The following is a 9,063-nucleotide window of genomic DNA, read 5'->3' on the forward strand; positions in this document are numbered from 1 at the left end:
TCACTGACTAGTTTGGGTTGGACAGTCATAAGAAGAACCTGGCAGGAGGATGCTGTGTAGACACCACGTGCCTAGAGAAGCCCCGGTTGAGTAACAGGAAGTTAGGCTCTTAGCTTCCTGATGGGTTGTGTGGATGAGGAAGCGTGCCCCCCCCCCCCACTGTGTGCAGTGAGGCTCTCACCGGTGTGGTTCAATCAACTGGAGAGCGCCTAATAGGTCAATTACAATAAAAGAAACGGAAAAATGGCTTCCAGTTAGAATAAAACTTTCCCCTCTGTTTCAATTCTCTCATCTCCTTACCACAGTCAAGCAGGTAAAGAATTGCCAGAGAATGATCAATCTGTTACACATTTAAAACACCCCCCCCCCCAGGAAACTGTTAAGCAAAGCATGTGGTTAAGTGTTCTCAGCCATACAAAGTCATCTTTCTGGGGTGACTATAATTTCTCTCCTTCTCTTTTTCCTAAATAAGGTCTCTCTCCGCCTTCTTGGTGTTAAAAATATTGAGTTGTTCAGGACAAATTCTTTACATTTCAGTGTAACACTGAAACATGGTGACACATGCTTGTAGTCCCATAACACAGGAGGCTGAGTCAGGACAATCACAAATTTGAGTTTGAGACCAGCTGGCCTATTAAAGACCCTCCCTGTCTCCAGGAGGAGGAGGAGGAGGAGGAGGAAGAGGAGGAGGAAGAAGAGGAGGAAGAGGAGGAGAAGGGAGAGGAGGAGAGGGAGAGACAAACTAACCAATAAACCTCAAGGTCAAATGATAGAAAAACAGATCCATTAAGAAACAGACACCTGGCCGTGTCTGTTTCATCACGTATCCCCACGACTCAGAGGGCAGGGCAGGAAGGCCATAGTTTGAGTCCATGCTGAGCTACAGACACATAGCAAGTTTAAGGCCAGCCTGAAATGTGTAACTAGATTCTGTCTCAAAGATATAAATGAGGAGGGGTGGGCGGGGGGGATGACTCAGCAGCTAAGAGCACTTCCTGCTCTTTCGAGGTCCCAGGTTTGGTTCCCAACACCCACTCAGCCACTCACAACTGTCTGTAACTCCAGTTACAAGGGATCTGATGCCCCTTTCTAGTCCCCATAGGCACCAGGCATTTGTGTGGGACATACACACACACATAGGCAAATACTCATACATGTAAAATACTTTTTTAGAAAAAATTTTGAGAAGTTGGTAATTAGTCAAGATAGATATACAAATTTGATAGGCCCTTTAAAGGCAAGCCTATTTGTGTGTATTTGTCTGTGTACCTGTGTGTGTCTGTGCTGGAGTGTATATGTGTGTGTGTAACTGCTTGTATATCTGCATGTCTATATGTATGTATGTATAAATGTGTATGTGTGTGTGTATGTGTATTTGTGTGTGTCTGTGCTAGGGTGTATATATGTGTGTATGTATGTATATGTATGTCTGTTTGTAATGTGTGTTTGTGTATGTATGTATGAGTCTATGCGTATGTCTGTGTTTCTGTATGTATGTCAGCAAGTATCTTTGTGTGTGTGTGCATGTGTCTATGTGTATCTCTGTGTATCTGTGTATATGAATGTTTATGTATATGTGTATCTGTGTGTATATGCATGTGTGTTTCTTTTATCAAATATAGGAGCAATTTTATAATTCCCTCAGATTACCTACTTACAACATTTGAGCAGGTAGAGGCATGACAAGAAATGATAGTGTGACCATATTTAAAAGAGCTGCCTTTCAGGGACTGAGCACAGGTCCTTGCACATGCTTGACATCTGTTCTATCGGCCCAAACTTGAGACAGTCCTTTGTTTATTGTGACATCCAGGAGAGCGTTTCTATCGGCTCATCTGTCATTTCCTCGACCTGAACTGAAACACAGTATCAGGTTCAGCTTTATAAATATCTGTGAAATAGTCGAGGAAACTGTATCTGCCTCTATGTTATCGTTGCTATTGTGATCTCACAGGGGGAAGGTAGGCAAAAAAAGAAGAGCATAATTATTGCCCATATCCACAGAACAAAAGCGTGGAGGTAAAAACTATGAGGGATTCGACAAGATGACTCAGAAATGCAGTCACTGAAATAGCTCAGCTTTCATATATAGTGTGAGCGATCTAAAAACAAGGAAATAGGATCACTAATAACTTGTCACTGGGGCTATTTGAAAGAGTCCCTGAACATACAGAAAATGCCAACTTCGGTCAAACATGGCTTTCAGCACATGAGGGTCATTTGCACACCGACAGACTGCAACACCAGTTGCTCTTGCGTTCATGGGGCTCCCTCTCTGTGTGGCCACCTAGCTGCCCACAACCTCTGGGGGCCACACCTCCAGCTGAGGCTGAACAGGTCTCCCTGCTTCTTCTTCCTTCTCGTGTGCTTGCTAGCAGCTTAGGGACATTCCCTCTTTCAGGTACCTTATCTCAGTCACAGGTTATTTTTGGCCTCATACCTCTGCTCTAAGTGGAAGTATGAGCTCAACCCAGTCTTCGCTCCGCCCTCACAGAAGCTGTCTTCTCCTCTAGCTCCAAGGCTCTGCTGCAGAAGGCCTCAGGATTGCAGACAAGGAGAGAACCATCCTGTCAGGGAGCCTCAGGGCTCAAGGAAGCTAACCAAGTTCCCTTCTCTGGGAGCCCACCAGGGTGCCCACTTCCCTGGAAGGTCCACTTCCTTGTAGGTGGAATAAAGAACAGGACAAGTGGCCTTGCAAGATGGCCGTCTTCCCCTAATGAGCCTAGCCTCTGGGCTCCCAGATCTGCATTCCAGCGGAGACTGAGTGTTGGTCATTAGATTCCAGCCTGTACCATTTTTTTCTGTGAAGTAGATTTTCCTTTTTTATAGGGCATCCAGATGGGGTGCCTCCTCTCTCTTTGTAATCCTGACTCCATAGAGAAATTATTTCTCTCCAGATCCCGAGTGAAGACGTCAGACATCCTGCTCCTGCTGACATTCCCCGCCCGCTACCTGTGTGACCTCCAGCGCATACACGAACCTCAGCATCGGTTTCCTCGTCTACAGGGTTATTCAAAAGGAATCCACTGAGCACAGAGACTCATATGTGGTAAGAACTGACATGAAAAGCTAGCAAGGTGGCTCAAAGGATACGAGAGTGTGCCACACACAGCTGCCAACGTGGAGAAAACAGAACCCTGAGAATTATACTCTGCCCTCCATTTGCATTATGTGGCATGTGCCGGAGCAACCCAGCACCCAGACACATAGATAGCCCCCCTCTCCCCTTCCTCTCTTCCCTTCCTCCCCCCTCCTTCTCTCCCTGTTTCTTGGACTTTCACACACATGCACACACCCTTGATCCTGCGCATGTAAATACACACACACTCCATCAGTCTCTAAACCATCAATGTCTGGTCCAGCCAGGGACCTCGTGGACTTTGCTCCATCGCTTTAGCAACTGTCCATTTGAGTTGTTGACAGCTATGCCAACCTGACTGCCACACAGCTTTCGTCTTATCGCTCTTTGTACTTCCTGTGCTGAATGCAGAGCACGCAGTTGAATGTGCACTGATGGATCATCAAAGCACAGGAGAAAAGAGATGGGAACCACAACCCAACACATCAGAGGAACAGGCGGGAGCCTGGCCAGGGGACTTCTGTTTGTGGCATGGTCAGCAAACAGGGTCTGGTGGCTCTGGTATAATATAGGAATGAGGAAAGCAACTCTGCTAGTGGCTGTAGCTACCACAACAGTGACTGAAAGTCACAAGACTTGACAACCACAGTCTTCTCTCTCAGTTCTGGAGGCTGGGAAGCCTGTGTTCCTCTGAAGGCGCCATGATCCCCCCTGCCTTTTCTGCTGCTGAAGGCTCCAGAATTCCTTGGCTTGTGACATCGTCACTCCAGTCTCTATTCTCATCGTCACAGGTATTTCCTTACTGAAATCTCCCTCTGCCTAGCTCATAAGGACACCTGTCCCTGGAGATGCCCAGAATCCAGGGTCGATCTCCTTTGAGTTCTATAATGTCATTACATCTGTTAAGAACTTTCTCCAAATAACAGTATCTCACAGCAACTTAAGATCTGAGCACATCTCTCTGGCAGTCACTATGGAGCCCACTAAAACATATCCAAAAGCAGATGCCTTTGTCTACAGGGCACCTTATAGAGGCTACCTACATACGTGTCTATCTAATGTTGGATGATTCCCAAACTGTAATTCTAGGACCCTGAAGTTTACAACATGGATGTTGGTGTTTCTCAGGCACGTCCCTCAGCATCCTTCTCCCACTCAAAATGCAATCTTTACTTCCTTGAATTTCCTGGTTCTACGAGCTACTGGCATCCCCAGCTCATGATCCTGCATCCATTCCAGTCTCTTTTCCCATCATTCATCTCTCTTCCCCCTATGAGCAGCACCATGACCACACTATTCCAGCCAGATTACCCAGGGCCATCTCCCCATCCAGACTCTTTAACCAAATCTTAGCTGCAAAATCGCCTTTACCATAACATAACCGGAGGTGCAGGGGATACGATGCAGACAGATGCCTTTGGACGGTAATGACTCTGGGAACCATAGTTGGGAACATGGGGTTTGCTCTAAGAGGAACAGTGGGGGGTGGGGGGTGTCAAGGAGGGAGTGAAACCAACAGTATCCAATAGACCAAAGCCGAAATCACTCAACAGAGAGAAAAAGATTAAGTCATGGCTCTAGGATTAGACAGCCACACAGAACCATCCTGCCCAGCATTTTTATACTTATGGAGGATAACTGATAAATAATGTATTCCTCCTTTTGTATTCTGACTTTATCCCTTGAGGTTTATATTAAGGCCTATGTTCCAGCACTCCTTTGGTTACTGTTGTTAGGTGAACAGCTGGACAAGATAATCGTGATTTTTTTTTGGTCATAATTGCAGTGTGTGCAGTGATGAACGGGTTAGGTGTAACCTATACCTTGTGTACTGCTATACAGGGCAGGCTTGTTTCCACAATGCGTTCTAGCAGAGAAAGAACCGAGGACCAGTCAGAGTAAGAAAGGGATAAACAGCTACGCACAAGATCAAGTCAGTCCACATTCCAGGTCCGAGTGGAGGAGCTCAGCCCCCACACATAGCTGAAGAGCTGTTGACAGTCGATGTTTGCTGTCTAAGAGAGTCAGTTTTCTCTCAAGGTATGACTCCTGGTAGGTCATCCCTGTTCCACTGGATGGCCCCACACCCACGCATACACGGGCAGCACAAATCGAACTGGGTGGGTTATGGGGGGGGGGAGAGGGAGAGGGAGAGGGAGGGAGGGAGAGGGAGAGAGGGAAAGGGAGAGAGGGAGAGAACCTTGTGACTCATGCCTTTAATTCCAGTATTCAGAAGAGACTGGGGCGATGGCTATAAATTCAAGGCCAGTTAAAAGTGTCAGACCAGCCAGGACTGCGTGAGACCTGTCTCAGAAAAAAAAAAAAAGTTTGTGAAGTTGGAAGGGGGGTTTAAGGGTTGGGGGTGGATCTAGAAGAAGCTAGGGGGAAGAGTGGGGCATACATGCGAGTATGAAATTTTAAAATATATTATATAAAAGCATTATAAATCTAAGAATGGACTGTGTTGATTCCTGGAGAAGTTCCTTTTTTTTTTTTTTTTTTTTTTTAAGATTTATTTTATTTATATGAGTACACTGTAGCTATCTTTAGACACACCAGAAGAGGGCATCGAATACCATTACAGATGGTTGTGAGCCCCCATGTGGTTGCTGGGAATTGAACTCAGGGTCTCTGGAAGTTAACCAATTAATCAGTTAATCAGTGCTCTTAACTCTCTTAACTGCTGAGTCATCTCTCCAGCCCCCTGGAGAAGTTTTATGAGCTGGAGTGTATAAAATCGCTCACACAAAGAATGAGTTCATTAATAAAGCGTTGGAGCGTTGTCACTAATGTTGGTGAAGGTCATTCGCTGTGCCTCTGGTATCTCGGACCTTACACGGAATTGCTCAGAAGAACCCAGCATCCCCCTTCAGCCAACACTCCCGGCTTGCCTCTTCCCACCGGTCTTCACAGGTTGTCTCATCTGATCTAGCCCACCGCCCACCAGAAGCAGTGGAAAAGAAAGGTTATTAGGATACGGGGGGAAGTGGACCTGTTTAGAAATAGTTCTTTGAGGAGATTCCAGTCTTCCTTGTTTTCAGTCCAGTCACACCAAACACACCAGACTGCACTGCACTCCAGTCCACTCCACAGACACCACACACAAATCCGCAAGAGCAGTTCAGGCTCAGACAAAACCATGCGGCTCGCCAATTGAACGAGTCCGCAGTGTCTAGAAGCCGCAGGGGTCTAATGAGAAGTTCTTCGGGGAGTTTTTCCTCTATGAAGTCACCACAAGCGAAGCTCAGCAACGCAGTGTAAGGCAAACCCATACATGCCAGGCGTCAACAGAGACTACGGAGGCGCAAAGCGAAGCAGCGTAACATAACACATCCTTTCACCTGTGTCTGCTTCAGGAAAACGGTCTTTCCCATGTCGGCTTTAGTGACACATTCTTCCACCTGTCTGCCCCCAGCAAAACAGCATTATAACCTGAGTCTCCAAAGAAGTCAGAAATGTCCGCTTGACCTTTGAGTGCTGTGACTGTCTGTGTCTCTTGGACTACCTTCTCTTCCCCAACAGCCCCCACTGCTTGTCACCCTCCCCTCCTTCTTGTGGTATTTGGAATTTTCTCCGCTTACATGGATTGTTTACATGGGTGTCTGGGCCACTCGGGATACCTCTGGCCAGGCCTGTTGGACCAGCAAAGCCACCTCACACCAGAAGTGGCTCAGAAACAAATACATGACATGTGTCTAATCTATCAGAGTCAATGAAACGTAATCCGGAACAATCTGGTGCCATATTTGGAGGGCACAAGGCTTCTTCCTAGGGTTGCTGGGAGAAAAAGTCCCAGGCCTGGAGCTTAGACCTCTGTGAAAAGAGCGTATCCCGCTGAGGCTTGGGCCTCCCGATTTAAAAGGGCGAGCACAGGGCGCGCAGCGGGGAGATGAATGCGGAGAGGTCCCTCCGTGGTTGATGAACAGTTTCCGCTAAAAATTCACTCTTGATCGCTTGCTCAGCCAAAATTTAGCTGGGTCTTTAAATATTTCTCCTCTGCAGCTGTCATGATGTGGGACTCTGACAGTAGAGGGCACTGGGGAGACAGTGCCGAAGGAAGGGTTCTGCTTCCTGGTTCTGGTGTGTTCTGTGCCAGGGCAGCTTCTTCTGCAGTGCCCAGCTCTTGCGACACCCACGGCTCTTCTGGCTCCTGGCTCTTCTTGCTTCATCAGATTAACGGGCACCTCCCCCGCTACCTTCAGAAAGACACTTCTCCACGAACGACTTGGGAATGTCAGGGACTGTACCGACACCTCGTGGCAGCAACTTCTGTCAGTCATAAAACACAGCTGTGCTGTGTACCACACTATCAAGATTTCAACCCAGGTTGGGGGACTGAGGTGACAGTGTTTTTCCTCCCTCGAGTACTCTGCCTCAGCCTTAAGTGTTCTCCATCTCTGAATTATTTAGAATCATCTCTACTCAGATTTGAGCCATAAAGACAAAAGACATGATCCTAAATGTCATAATCCAAAATGTTAATATCATGAAAGTCCAATATCCTTAAGTCTAAGATAACAAGAAGATTGAATTTCTAAAATTACACTTCTGGGGAAAAATTCAAATTTATTTTAAAAGACTTATTTAAATTTTAAGAAGAGATTTATTTGAGAAATGTAAAAAGACAATAAACTATTTTTTTAGGTCACTTCACACAGGAAAAAAATAGTATAACACACATACTATATATATATATATATATATATATATATATATATATATATATATATATATATATCCTTTTCTGGCTCCACAGACACCAGGCACACACATGATGCACAGACACACACACAGGCAAAACACTCAGACCCATAAAATAATTTTTTTAAAAAAAAAAATGCAAGGATGGGAGTGGTGGCACATGCCTTTAATCTCAGCCCTTGGGAGGTTAATGCAGGTACGTCTTTCTGAGTTCAAGGCTAGCCTGGTCCTACTTGGGGAGTTCCAAGCCAGACAATGCTATAGAGTGAAACCCCCATTTCATAAAACAAACAAAAAATGCAAAATGTATATGTACATTTCTCTTGGTTAATAATTTTATGCATCTTTATAAATGTGGTTGATGAGCAATTAGCATGTTTTGTGAGATAAATAAAACTCACTGGGGAGCATGGATATTGCTCAGTATTAGGTAGGGCACGTGCCTAGCACATGGGCAGTGTTCTGTTCAGTCCCCAGCACCACAAGAAAGCACACACACACACACACACACACACACACACACACACAATTTGTCATACCACATACACACTGTTTATGCAGTTACTCAAAAAGCCAAGAAACATTATTTTTCCCAAGTGCAGATGTACAAAAGATAATCTCTTTGTCTAAAAGGAAGTTTTGACATTTGTTTGCTTTTTGTTTTTGAGGCAGGGTTTCTCTGTTAGCTCTGCTTGTCCTAAAACTTGCCTTGAAGAGCAGGCTGGCCTGGAACTTGGAGATCTGTCTGTCTCTACCCCCAGAAGGTGTTGGGGACTAAAGGCATGAGCCACCATGCCCCTGCTGAGATTTTAAGATTTTTACCGCATCAAATCAACTATAACAATGTTTCTTCACAGAACTGGTTTTGCAAAATAAATACAACCAGAGGCTAGACATATTTAATCCCAGCAGAGGCTATGGGTTCAAAGCCAGCCTGATCTAAAGAATGAATTCCAGGACAACCAAGAGAACATAGAGAGACTAATTCACCCCTGACCATCCCCAACCCACCCCCACACAAAATAACAGAAAAAAGGAGCATCTAATATCTGAGAAGACCCGAGGAGGAAATATGTAACACAATGAGCTGTAAAAAATGAGGTTTAACACTATGTGGAAGAAACTAAGACAAGAAATAAAGCCTAAAAGAAAGTTTAGCCTATTAAAAAGTGTGTTGTTGCCAGGCGGTGGTGGCGCACACCTTTAATCCCAGCACTTGGGAGGCAGAGGCAGGCGGATTTCTGAGTTCGAGGCCAGCCTGGTCTACAGAGTGAGTTCCAGGA

The sequence above is a fragment of the Mus pahari genome, chromosome 22, assembly GCF_900095145.1.
Source record: "Mus pahari chromosome 22, PAHARI_EIJ_v1.1, whole genome shotgun sequence".
NCBI lineage: Eukaryota > Metazoa > Chordata > Mammalia > Rodentia > Muridae > Mus > Mus pahari.